This window comes from Varanus komodoensis, unplaced genomic scaffold, assembly GCF_004798865.1.
Source record: "Varanus komodoensis strain SLA01 unplaced genomic scaffold, ASM479886v1 scaffold3, whole genome shotgun sequence".
Lineage (NCBI taxonomy): Eukaryota > Metazoa > Chordata > Lepidosauria > Squamata > Varanidae > Varanus > Varanus komodoensis.
This window is the reverse complement of record NW_025335761.1, coordinates 8,566,300-8,580,528: the sequence shown is the minus strand read 5'-3', so window position 1 is coordinate 8,580,528 and position 14,229 is coordinate 8,566,300. Positions and strand designations below refer to the sequence as shown.

At 44.9% G+C, this 14,229-nt stretch overlaps 1 long non-coding RNA gene across 6 annotated transcripts; it reads right to left on the bottom strand.

Moving 5' to 3' along the window:
• Positions 1–4,143: 4,143 nt before the first annotated feature.
• Positions 4,144–13,933, bottom strand: LOC123026707. 6 transcript variants are annotated; one of them, XR_006415363.1, is made up of 4 exons: positions 13,459–13,933; positions 11,839–11,943; positions 8,199–8,405; positions 4,144–4,751 (listed from the first exon to the last, which is right to left on the bottom strand). It is a non-coding gene; the product is annotated as an uncharacterized LOC123026707 (long non-coding RNA). The 6 variants fall into 6 exon arrangements; XR_006415365.1 differs by having other exon boundaries at positions 8,199–8,302; XR_006415361.1 differs by having other exon boundaries at positions 11,839–13,933.
• Between the last annotated feature and the right edge of the window lie 296 nt (positions 13,934–14,229).

Here is a 14,229-nt window from a genome sequence, read left to right as displayed (position 1 = left end):
AGAGGCCAGTGTGGTGAATCTCACTGTGGTTGGAAAAGGTCACTGAACCAAAGTTGGAGGGGCCTCATCCATAGTCTGGAGTATGGGACCATGGAGACCGTGGAAGCCATGTGTCCGAGGAGCTTCTGTATCGACAGTGCTCAAACAGTTCTGTCCATGTGGATTCGACGAATGGGTGCACGAAGATTCTCTTGTCATTCTTGAGGAAGGAAGGCTCTCGCAGTCGTGGAATTGAGACAGGCTTCGATGAAATCGATGATCTGTGAAGGAACAAGGCACGATTTTTTGTAATTAATACATAGTCCCAAATCATCTAAGAGGGTGCATGTCATCCAAATCAATGATCGAAGGCCTCTAGACGAGGAGACGATCAACCAGTTGTCAAGGTAATTCCCTAAAGCTGGAGGTGTGCACACAACAGGGCCATGCATTTGGTGAAGACCCATGGAGCAGTAGCCAGTCCGAATGGTAAAATGTTCTATTCAAACATGTTGGAACCGACCATAAACTGAAGCTGCTGCCTGTGAGATGGGTGGATGCTAATATGGAAATAAGCATTCTTTAAGTCCAAGGAAGCAAACCAATCCTCTCTCCTGAGCAACAGTAGGATATTTTGAAGGGCGGTCATCCAAAATTTCTTAAGTTTTGATAAACCTGTTGATGCCACATAAGTCCAATATCAGGTGAAGACCACCATCACGTTTTGGAACAGTAAAATACCTCAAGTAGAAACCATGTAACCCCTCGGAGCATGAGAGTTGTTGAATCGCTCCCTTACGAAGAAGTTGTTGAACTTAGTCTTTGAGAACCAATGACAGAGACGTATATTGGATCAGTCCCAATGGGGGTACAGTATCAAACTCGATTTTATATCCATGCTCCATGATGGATAGAACCATCAGATGTGATGGACTCCCAAATGGGGAGTCGACTTTGCAGTTGATCCCCAAAAGGAAGAGGGGAGGGTGGGTTCAGTAGAGGAGAAAATGTTCGCTCAGCTCATCAACGCTGACGCTTATCAGAATCCGGACGGCGACGGCTCTGCTGATAGCACTGCGCTGGTTGTTTTCGGCGCTGCTGATGAGGCTGAAACTGCTGCCAGCCAGAGAACTGCATGTATGGTTGCTATCGGTAGGAGGGATGGGACCAAGACCACTTACGTCTGGTTTGGTTGGGTACTTCCATATGCTGAGCTGTCACACAGGATTCATGGATGGTCTTGAGTTTGTGGCCCATCCTGGCATTGAACAGCCCCGAACTGTTGAAGGGCATGTTCTCTATGCAGCACTTGGTCTCATCCGGAAAATTGCAGTTCTGGAGCCAGGCATGGCGACAGAGAGCTACAGCACTGATGAGGGCCCTTGAGTCGCAATCAACATGATGTCTTGCTGTAGAGAGCTGTTGAATCGCCACCTGCGGCGCCCCCTTGGTGAAGATGTGAGCCAGGTCCCTCTGTTGCTCCGGGAGTGCCGCTGTAATATTCTCCAGTTTTTGCATGAGAAAATACTGGAAGCAAGCCAGTGTTGCCTCATAATTGGAGATCCAGGCCTGAGACCTGTGGCAGCGTAAATACGGCGGGCCATCATGTCAATCTTTCGCCCTTCCTTTTCATGAGGAGTGGTGTGCTCTCTCGACTCATGACCCTGGGACGACTCCACAACAATCGAGTTCAGCCTTGGGTGATGCAGGAGAAATGGAATGTCCTGTTCTTGAACTCAATACATAGATTTGTATCACCACGAAGTTGGCTGTGGCTGGTTGGAAAAGTTTCATGGTTCCATCACTGCCTGACGGAGAGCTGTGATGAGTGGCAGAATGGAGGCGGCAGATTGTTCTCTCTTCACGATGTTATCGAACTTATCGGTACTGGGATTGAAGCAGTGCTGGGCTTCGATCTCCAGTGACCTAGCCACTCTCGCCATCAGTTCCCCAAACATCAAATATGACTCCTCGGGTGTGCTGGGACCCTATGTAGTGAGCACCACGTCTGGTGAGGTGGATGCTACATCCAAATCATCCAACCCGGAATCATAATGGAGCGGAGGACTGGAGGAGTCAGCCGGCGAGGAAAGGCGCCTGGTCTGAACTGCTGCAGACATTGATGGAGCATCCCTTGCAATGGGCAGATCCATGAGGCGCTTGCACCCATTCTCCGGAGGGACAGAAAAACGCACGCTGCTGGTACCACACTTGCTGAGGCAGGGCCCTCGGGGAAGCCTCAGGCGAAGGCTGCGGTGTAGGCGAGCGTGCCATTGGAGAAGTCATCTGTGGAGAGTCCTGGACCTCTCTGTCGGAAATCGATCCCAGTATGGCTGTCTCCTGATGTTCTGGCGAGGACAAGATGGAAAGAGTGACACGTTGCGGGGACCCTGGCAGGGTCACCTGCATTGCCAGTTGAAGAGAGCCAGTCCAGTTGGTGTTGGTACCAAAGCAGCCGTCGGGGCTAACAGGGCAGACAATCCCAAATCACGGAGACGGGGCTGATCAGCCTTCTTGGTCTTGTGAGCCGTCTTGTCTGCCCTGTCCTTCTTAGGCTTCTTATGGCCCAAGGACTTGTCAGATCCGCTGTGCTTCCTCTTCTCCTTTTGTTTGTGAGGAGACTTAGAGGAGCGTTTGCCCTCTGGCAGAGTAGCACCATCAGCCGATGGGTGGGGCGAAGGGGTAGCCGAACAGGAGGGCTGCACAGTGGATTGGGCCGCCAGCTGATCAGATGCGACCAAGGCCTGGTTCCAGAGAAGCCTGCGCAGGCAGTTCTCCTGGTTTTTTCACGCCTGCTTGGTGAAGGCCTGGCAATGGCTGCACTTATCCGTCCAGTGATCTTCTCTGAGGCAAAGTAGGCACAGGTTGTGCGAATCAGTGGGGGACATCTTGGCCGACTTAGAACACGTGTGGAAAGCCACACGCTGAGCCATCGAGATTGAAAAGGAGAAGATAGCGAAGATGAGAAAAATAAGAAGAGAATAAACTTTTTTGGGGGGTTGAAGAGGGTAAAAAGGGGGGATGTGAAGAAAAACTTCTAACAGGGAGGGATCAATAACTTGGAAATCTTAACAAGAAAGGTAAGAGAACAGAGAGCAACGGTTCAAAGGGGATCAAGATACACAATATATCTACAAACTGAGAGATGAAAGGCTCGAGGCACAGCGAACGACAGTAGCAGGAGGACTGGAAAAATGGCGGGCACTCCGCCCTCTTATGCTATGAGGGGGAGGGGCACAGAGTTCCTGCCAAAACCATTAAGCTTTTAAATCTTCCTGGCTACAAGCACTGCGCAGGTGCAGCACCCATATATGTGATGCAGAGGCCACGACGAAGAACAGATCGTTGTGACAGACATACCATGGTGAATGAACACAATGAGGCACAATGATAGGTCACCATGACTACTTTTGGACCACATGACAGAGGTTGCTTGTCATCTCATATGAACCAAGTCACAGTTTAAGATTTGGCAATATAACCCACCTGAGCCCTCAAGAGCACTCTTACTCAAGAAACTGACCCAAAGTATCTCTGTGTGGAGTGTTCACTTACAAAGGAGGGCTTCCATGAATAAAAGCTCCCTTCAAGCAAGGTTCTTCTTATGAATAAGACTTTTGCCAGCAGGCTTGAACCACAGCTGAGCCCTGGGTGGGGATTTAGGAGCTCAGGCTACAAAAGCCCACAGTTCCAGTCTAACCTCTACTGGAACACCGCTGTTCTACCAGCCCTAGTGCTTTTTATTTTATTACTTTGTGGTTGATCCTCTGTTTGTCTAATCCCTGGACTCTGGGGTTTGCTCAGGTTTTGGCAGTGTTTGTATTGGACTGTTTTATGTGTGCTTTGACTATGGCTTGGCCTCAGGTCCTTCTCTTGGAACTCTTCTCCCTGACTGTTAACCTTAACCCTGTACTCTTCATTCTTGTTTAGTGACGTGCTTTGGACTTGCTCCTCAGTTTGCCCTCATGTTAAGCCTTTTTCTGCCTAATTGGAGAAAAACACATGGAGAACAAGTTGCCAACCTGTGTTCTACATTAGTTACTTAGGCAAGCTGAGATTTTTCTTGTGAATTCGAGGAACTGAGCTGGCAAGGCTGAATAAGGCAAGACTTTAATATTGAGGTTGTCAGTCTTGCATGAGTTTAAGAAATACTGATTCAAGCAATATATTGTCAACCTTTTATTGAAAAGACAAAGTACAGTAACAAGAATAAACAGAACTACATTTTCATATTATAAACTTTCCTGTATATAGTCATGACCAGGGTTATTTCTGTGTACTGAAGAGTCTGACTGTATTTTTCCTTAGAATTCAAACAAAAGCCAGCTATCTTGCCAAGAAGTCTGTTAAACTTGTTTATGCAGCCTGAGATCCCACAATATTTACTTCAGAGTAAGCTGTGTAAAAAGTACCACTGAGATCAGTGAGTCTTTGAGGTAAATGTGTTTTATTTTGTTGGTCCTTTTCGGGTCCACACTGAGTATTCTGATGTATGTTCTAGGCTGAAGGCCAGACTTCCCTGCTCACCCATAATGCAGCATCTTGTCATCCATCATCTTGGCAAGTTTTTGCTCACTTAGTCCGAAATCCACTTACCTGGGAGTAAGTCCCATTGAACTCAATGAGACTTCAGTAACCATGCATATGGTTCCATTGCTCATATTTTGGGTGTGGCAAAATATGCTACTCTACAAGTAGAGGGAAGCATAATACTAAGGAAAAAGCTACTTACACTTAAGTTTCCTTAGTGTCATGGTTCTTATGAAGCACTTCTGTAGAAAAGGAGAGAACAGGAAAGTTAGAAATAAGGATAGAGGTAAAACCTAGGTAAAAGAAAGCAACAGCTGTTTTGTTTTGCGAATTTCTCCCGTTCCTTGGCAACACAATGCTTTCTCCAGTGCCTCAACCTAAGGATATGTAAAAGGCTTCAGGAAGAAAGAGGATGGTCACAAATCACCACTTTCCCTGTATTGCCAGAAGGAATCTTCCACTGGATTAGAACCCTTTCAGACAGGATGGAAGGAGGGATAGAAGAATGGATCAGAAGTGATGGAAGCAACCTTTTCAACTACAACTACAAAAGGTATGGATCCAACCTATTCTTAATCTGAGTAGACTTGGGGGCAGAGCCTGCTGGATCTTTTAAAGCTCTATAATGGAGCTTAACCTTCCATAACATGATCAGTTTTTGTTGCAAAACATACTTGTAGACTATCACAGAGAAAGTAGAGGAATTTTAACAGTTTTTCTCTGAAGTAAATACATGGGCCTTTCATATACATAAAGGGCAGCAGCCTTTCCCTCCATCCTTGTTTCTCAGTACAAACAAGTGATACAGATTTGATAAGAGATTCATAAATGATTCCCAAGGGTGAAGTGAACTGCACCTCTACTCATCAGTCAGTGCAGGCTCCAGGTTTGGTGTATCCTTGGACTAAGAGTTTTCAACGTCATTGTGCTTTCTCACTGTATCATGGCCTATTCGCTTGCCCTGTTCAGAAGAAATTTCCATGCATTGAATAAAGGTGAGTTAGTCCACAAAAGCCTCCTCCCTAATACTCATACCAGTATCCTTTGCTCTCTAACATTAGCATGTACAATGCAATGGTCTGTAGGGAAAAAGTTTTGAATATATGGCTGTATGTATGAACATATCTATACATTATAAATATGCTCACAGTTTTAAGTTCCAAATTGCATTGATGCCTTCACACATATAGCTGTATATACAAGGGCTCCCTTCCCATAGCTGTATACATATTCATATACAGACATCAGAGGGTAGCAAAAGCTGGCATGCACAACTTTATTTTATTTATTTAGGGAACTTCTATGCCACCCCATTCGCCGAAGCCTCAGGGCGGCTCACAACCATAAATAAATAGAATCCTATAAACAATATAAATTAAGTTGCCCTGGCCAAAGAATAAAACAATTAAATAATATTAACAATTAAAATAACGTTTGAATAAAAAGATCTTTGCCTGGCGCCGAAAAACAAATAACGACGGCACCAGGTGGACCTCTCTGGGGAGCGCATTCCATAGATTGGGTGCCACCGCAGATAAAGCCCTCCTCTGAATACTTACCCTCCTAATTTCCTTCACGGAGGGTTCCCAGAGAAGGGCCTCTCCCACTGATCTCAAGGGGCGGGCGGGCATATATGGACGTAAACACTCCTTCAGGTAACCAGGACCCAAGCCGTTTAGGGCTTTATAGGTCATCACCAACACCCTGAATTGGGCCCGGACTTCAATGGGAAGCCAGTGAAGCTGACGGAGGACTGCAGTCATATAAACATAACGCCCAGTCCCCGTCAGCAAGCTGGCAGCTCTAGTTTGCACCAATTGAAGTATCCGGACCATCTTCAAGGGCAGCCCCACGTTATAGGGCATCTTCAAGGGCAGCTCCCGGTTGTAGAGCGCGTTACAGAAGTCAAGTCGGGAAGTCAACAATGCGTGTGTCACTGTCGCCAGGCAGTCGTTCTCCAGGAAGGGACGCAGCTGATGGAACAGCCAAAACTGAACGAAAGCGCTCCTCACCACCGCTGTCACCTGAGCTTCCAGTGAAAGCTCTGGGTGGAGGAGCACTCCCAAGCTGCGAACCTTGTCCCTAAGAGGGAGTGCAACCCCATTCAGGACTAGGTTCAATTCACCTTCCCCGAAGCCCGATCCGCCAACCAACAGGACCTCTGTCTTGTCTGGATTGAGCTTCAGTTTATTGGCCCTCATCCAGCCCATTACCTCGGCCAGGCACCGGTTCAGCACAGCCACTGCCTCACCTGGATTGGTGGAGAACGAGAGGGAGAGCTGAGTATCATCAGCATACTGGTGATTCCGCAGCCCACACCTCCTGATGACCTCTCCCAGCGGTTTCATGTAGACGTTAAACAGCAAAGGGGACAAAGTGGATCCCTGCGGTACTCCATGGCATAGCTGCCATGGTGCAGAGCCATAGTCCTCCAGCACCACCTTCTGGAATCGGCCATTGAGATAGGAGTGGAACCACTGCAAAGCAGTGCCTCCGACCCCCAATCCCGCTAGCCTATCCAGGATACCATGGTCGATGGTATCAAAAACCGCTGAGAGGTCCAGAAGAATCAACAGGGGCGCACTCCCCCTGTCCTTCTCCCTGCACAGGTCATCGTACAGGGCGACCAAGGCAGATTCAGTACCGTACCCGCGTCTGAAGCCAGACTGAAATGGGTCCAGATAATCAGTTTCATCCAAGAGTTCTTGGAGTTGTCCCACCACCACCCGCTCCAACACCTTGCCCAGAAATGGGATGTTGGCCACTGGTCTATAATTAGTGGCCATCTCTGGATCCAGTGACGCTTTCTTCAGGACCGGTTGGACTACCGCCTCCTTTAGAGGGGCAGGTACCCGACCCTCCCTCAGAGAAGCATTAATCACTTCCAAGATCCAGGTCCCAATCCCGTGCTTGGCGTTGTTTATTAACCAAGATGGGCAAGGGTCCAATAGGCAAGTGGTGGGACATACTTGACCAAGCACCTTGTCCACATCATCAGGCCGCAATAACTGAAATTCATCCATTAATTTTGGACCAGACGGCGACATTGGTATCTCCCCAGAAGCCTCTGAATCACTAGTAGAGTCTAGCTCATGACGAAACTGAGCGATTTTCTCCTTGAAATGCTTGGCAAAGTTGTCACAGCGGGCCTTCGAGGGTGGAACCAGATCTTTCTTAGGGCCAGGATGGACCAGCCCTTGTACCACCTGAAAAAGCTCCGCCGGATGGCATTTTGAGGAGGCAATGGAAATGGAGAAGAATTTCTTTTTCGCCACCCTCACCACCACAGCATAGGCCTGATAATCAGCTCTTAAGTGTGTTCGGTCAGATTTATTGCGGACTGACCTGGCATTAAGCAACAGCACCATCAGACCTGGCTTTAGAGATATAGTTAGTTGGCACTGCCAAACTCAAGTACTAATTCAATGTGTAGACAGTTCTTCTGAATAGGACTATAATGTGGGTTCAATTCCCACCACCACCACACAACAGGACAAATCAAAGGGGCTGCTCTTCCTTGTTCCTGTTACTGCTTTCCCATGCAGGGCCAAAGGCGTGCAGTAAGAAAAAGGCAAAGGAAGTTTGACTCTCCTAATTTTTCTGAATTTACAAGCAAGTCTGGATACCACTGATCATGGAGTCTTTCTGGAACATATTTCTGAGATGGGTGTAAGACATGCTGGTCCTACCTGAAAGATTAATTGCACAAGGGAAGCTGGGAAAACCACTTCCTTGTACCAGTCTTCCCAACCTGGTGACCTCCAGGTATCCCAGGATGACCCAGCCAACACACCTGCAGAACACCAGATTGATGAAGTTGTAGTCTACATACTTGGATGGCATCAGGTAAGATTGTTCTTTACTGTGGTTTAAAGTTGTTTCCAAAGTATTTAACACTGACATACAAATAAATAGAAATAGATACATGAGATAATTATTATTAAACAATAAGACAGATAGAGGTGCTTGGACAGGTTTGTGCAACTATGTACCTAAAGGATCCTTGTGAATCTTTATAAAAGCCAGCAGGGAAGGAACTGCTGGTTGGGCCAGTGAGGTGATTAATGCTTCTTTATGAGGAGTGGTTCCTGGCCACCTGGTGGTGAGACTGCTCCTGAAGAAACCCTCCCTGGACCCAGAAGAACTCAACAATTTCAGGCTGGTTGCAAACATCCCATTCCTGGGCAAGATGGTGGCCAACCAGCTCCAAGCTGGGACTTATTATCTGGCTCCATTTCAGTAAGGGTTCAGGCTTGGTTTTATAAGATGATCAATGCTGGGAGAAGGGAGAGTGTGACCCTCTTGGCTTTCCTGGACCTGTCAGCAGCTTTTGATACCATCAACCATGGTATCCTTCTGGAGTTTAGTGTGAAAAGCACTAAACTGCAGATTATGCAAAATGCAGCAGCCAGACCAATAGCAGGGATCAGCAGTCTGAGTATTTCTTTGGCTGCTTATATGGTTTTAAACCCAATTCCAGGTAGTGGTTTTAATCTATAAATCCCTATACAGACTGGGACCACAATACCTAATGGAAAGCTTCTCCTGACTGCAACCTAGCCAAATACTACAATCAATCTCTGGGGCCTGCCTCCAACCTCCAAGTGAGGCTGAATTGGTGGCAACAAAGAGAAGGACCTTTTCAGTGGTGGCCTGCCCGGACACCAATCTTACTGTCTTAGAGGATAGCCCAAAATACTATCCTCTACTATAGGGCACTCAATTAGTTTACTAGGACTTGTTATTTGCTAAACCGGTCCTAAGATTTTTCTTTAAGTTACTGTAATTTTTGTATCTGTTTAAAATATTATATGGTAAGCTTTTTAAATCAACTTTAAATATGGTGTATTTTATACTGTATTTTTAATGTGATGTTGTGAACTGCCAAAACAGCATCCATCAGCTATTGGGCAGAATAGAAATTAAATAATAAATAATGAAATCACTACGAAAGATCACCTAGTGATTTGAGGTGAAGGATCTATATTTAAATTCTCCACTCAAAATAATCTTGGATAGCAGGACCAATAAACGCTGCCTGCTGTTTCCAGTAAATGCTAAGCTAAAAGGACCAGTTGTTTTACATGCTGCACAGCTCATATTTCTCATTTTTAGTGAACTAAAATGAAATGGTAGATGCTCTGAAAAGATGTTTGGGGTCAGTTACAAAATGGATGAGAGCCAATAAACTGATGCTCAATTCAGATGATGCCGATACTATTAGTAGCTGGTTCATCTTAGCAGAGAGACATTGTTGATGGATGGGGCTATATTTTTCCATAGGTATCAAGTTCATACTTTGGAGATGTGGTTACATCTGGCCCTTTTAGATGCCCAGATGGAATATGCGGCATGAAACGCCTTCAATCCCAAGGCTTCTGACCAAGTCAAGATAATGTGCCAGCTTCAGCTACTCCTATACACAGGCTAGACTGTTGCAATGCACTGTACATGAGCTGCCCCTGAAAGTTACTGTTGCATTGTGTTCTGAACAGATCAGGGGCTCAAAAGAGGGAAGCAAGGTAGGCTGGGTACTGCAGTGCCCAGGAGAGCTCCTACTAAGCAATTTGTTCTGGCAAGATCCCAGAGAACCCAGACTGAAGACCTTTATGTTTTAGTTGAGAGGCTCCCTTCCAGGGACCCCTTCTCACAAAAAGGGAATCTTAATTACTCTTTTGCCTTTCTAAGAGCTCAAGCCAGGTGCACTGCTAGCACTGGCACATCAGCTCCAAGGAGTATGGAGTTCTTGGAGAAGGGTGTGCTGGCTTTGTGCTGGAGTTAGGCTCTGGGGTCTCTGGCACTTCGGGTTCAAGGGTTCAAGAGTATTTGAGACCTTGGTGTCAGGCCCAGATCCACCTTTTCTGGCAGCACTGGTCCTTGAGCCTCTGAATCCATGTCTGGGTCACTGCTGGACTGTGGGATCATGACAACTACACAGAAACATAAACTGCTAAAGCATGCCTCTGAATGCCAGATACAGTGGTACCTCAGCTCACGAACGCCTTTGTTCATGACCAAATCGGGTCACGAACAAAAATTTCATGAAAATTTTGATATGGGTCACAAACGCCGCATTGGGTGGAGAACAAGATCGCAGCCATCTCCCCACACCCGCAAGTGGGGAGATGGCCACAATCACAGTTGTGTTCGTGCAGCAAAGACGTGCGTGATCACAGGCACACTGCTGCAGGAAAGACGGGTGCAATCTCACCTCCCCCAAACAGCACAATAGTGGCCATCTTCCCCCGAGTGGGGAGATGGCCAAGATTGCATCAGTCTCTCCCTCCCCAGCGCACCCCGTTCATGCCCATCTCTCCCTCACCCAGCGTGCCCCATTCGCGCATGTCTCTCCCTCCCCAGCACGCCCCATTCATGCCCGTCTCTCCCTCCCCCAGTGTGCTCCGTTTGCACCCGTCTTCCCCCCCACCCCACGCTGGTATGACGGGCGCGATTTTGGTCATGCTGGGGGGGACGGGGAGATGGCTGCGCTTGTACTTGGGGTGGGGAGGGGGAGATGGCCGCGATTTTTGTTGTTGTCACTTTGCTTCACATTTTTCTGATTTAAAAAATGGTTACAGAAAGGATTAACCTTATTTATATTAAACCTTATGGGGAAATTTAACTTAGCTCACACCCAATTTGGGTCACGACCAGAGTCCTGGAACAGATTAAGTTCGTGAGCCAAGGTACTAGGAAACAAAGTGGAAGTCCTGTTTGTGGGCTTCCCAGGAACATCTAGTTAGCCAACCACTGTCTGAAACCTGATGATGCTGTTACTTTTGTAACTTTTTACAGCTTGTGAACCAAGTATCTGAAAGCTACTGAACCAAGTACCTGATCCTACAGACATTTATTTCTTGATTAAGTCAAAAGTACTCCTGCTATCAGAAAGGGAAAAAATGGCAACTGGGAAGCAGGCCTTTTCTGTGGAATCTCCCCATTTATATACTCCTCAGAGTAGTCCACCTGGTGCTACTCTGTTAAACTTTAGGCACCAGATTGACATTATTTTTCTATGTCCAAATTTTATAGCTCTTCTAATTAACACGTTTTAAAGCTGAGGAGTACTTCTACACAGATTGTTTTATTGTGCTCTCTGGTTTTCTCTATTTTTATTGTGACCATTATTTGTCTAATATGTGGCTATTTGACTCACTTTTGAACAACAAATCATGTTAATTCATATTTATTGTTAGTTGCCTCAGATTTGTTTTGTTTATAAAGTTACTTAACTAAGCATGGAACTAAATCAAAAATGTTCTCCTACTTGTGCAAGTCATCGGGTAACCTCTTGCACAAACAGAGCACAAGAATTGTTACATAACTTACCTGTGTGAGCTTTTGTGCAAAGGTTGTCAAAACAGCACTAATAACTATTTTCCTTCCATTCATAGGTCTTTGGATCCAATGCAATGTATGTATAAACAGTATTACCTAAAGCAGAAATGGGAATCAAGCAATTAACTTTTTACTGTTCTACCAAACACTGAACATTTCTTCCTTTGATTTTCTCTTCTTTTGTTGTGGTTCTGCTCTTGCTTGCAAAATCTGAGGTTGTGATTCAATAGCTGGCTACTGGATTCATAAATATAAGTAATCGTTAAACATATAGGTATGATTATTTCATGCAGAACAATAACACATTGGTTTCTGATCTGTATGACAACAGGTGACAAAGAAGGATTCACAATTACTCAACTTCCTTACATTTCCCTGTATGAACACTCATAGTTAATGGTCTAAAATATTACAGGCTAGATTCAGATTAACTTAATCAGTCCTACTGAAGTTAATTGGAGTTATTTGTGACTGACATGTCCCATCAGTTCCAGTGCAGCTAAACATGACTAGCCTAGTTTCAATCTAAATCAATGTTTTCTTCTAGGATTTTTAAGTTGACAAAGTAACACCAGTTATTTATAACACTCACAGGCTAGCCCGGTCCTTTTCAAACATAATACATCATGCTCCAAAGACACTTAGCAGACAGAGTTAGGTCTTAAATGTTTATTCCCCCTCATTTGAAACTGGCTTCAGCTATCAAAGGGCTTTCAGGGTTGGCTTACTGCTCTCCAATGGAACACAATCAGTATGAACATTATAGCTGACCAGATGCTAAATCGCCTTTTTATGTTTAAGCTCTACTGACAGATAAATGGATACAGTTTCCTTTTCAGGCCTTGACCTTAAAACATATCACAAAACAAATCCAATGAAAACAAAAATAATTTACTGCATGTTTTTAAGATCTAGATGTCAAGCTTTATTGCAAACATTAGCTCCATCACTCTCCTTTTTTCATTTAGTCTGGTTTTTTTTCCTGTTCTAAATTACACATAAGGTAAGAGCAACAAGAGACTGAAAAGGGAATTGTATAGGAATAGGGTTGGTTGGTATAGGCACTTATGAGGGCTTTGCTATAACTGATGCCAAACTAAAATAGTTAGGAAGAGGCCACAAATCACCAATGAATACAAAATTCTGTTTTACCACATCCCAAATGGAATTCTAAATATAACCCTTTAGGTTCAGTGCTCCGCTATGCACTTCACATGCAAAAAATCATATATGTTTGCCTCTAACCAACCTTAGCTTTAACAGTGTTTACATTTGTAAGGCTATTAACTTGGAAGAATAATTATTTCATAAATACAAATCACAATACTGCCTATCTTTGTAATACCTATTTCAACCAAAATCTCACAATTTTCTTAGTATGTGTGCGTTTTTTAGACCTACCTCTAAGGAGACTCCATTCTCCTGTATATGAAATACGTACAAACCATTTTGAAACACAGGAATGTTCTTAACTGGTTTAACCATGCGACTACTTTGGCAAAACACAAGGCCCACCATTCTCCTCAGCTGATTAGCCAGTGCACCCAGATCCTAGCAAGTGATATAAGCAACTTAGCTGAGTATTTAAATCAAGATATAAATTTTAAAAACCTGTGAATAGCATTGCAGATTTTTGTTTCCCTCCAGGAAAATAAAAGCACAGAACACGAGAGTCCGTCAGCAACCAGAATCATGACATTTCCACCAATACCAGAGACACCCCAAGCAATCTGCTCCTTCTGAAAGCGTCCTTTGCCACTTAATCAATGACAACATATCCCCAGACACGTATAACTTGGGGCAGCCCCCCAGCTGCACGTCGATCACTGAACGCGGCGTTTTTGCCAGAGAAACGAAAGGCACCCTCCGCTATGTCCCTGCGATCGGCCATTACAGGAAGCGGCTGCAAAGAGTTTTACGACATCTCCCAGCATCCTTTCCGCCTACAATTCCCATCCTGCACGCGTCCAAGCCCAGGGTTAACTCTTTCGTGACTCACGGGCAACTTTGTGCCACAGAACTCCAATCTATTTAATTTACTTTCTCCTCTCAGTTCATCCAAAACAGACAGCACATGGTGATAGGTTATAAGCACTTGCCATGCGAGATTCCCTCTCTCACACACACACTCAGAACTTCAAAAGGAATCCCCAACAGTTTGTAAAATAATACTGTTTTTAAAATGTTTAGAACAATAATCTGAACTGCAGTTCTCAGATGTTTACTATTAAATACATGCTCAGTTTGTAAGTCTTCTTAGTTTTCCTGCACATTTCTAGAAATACATTTTTGTATGTCATTAATATGTTTGTTTTTTCATACAAAAGAAAGCAAGTGAGATTTACTTTTCTATCTCCACATATATTTAAAATTAAAAATCTG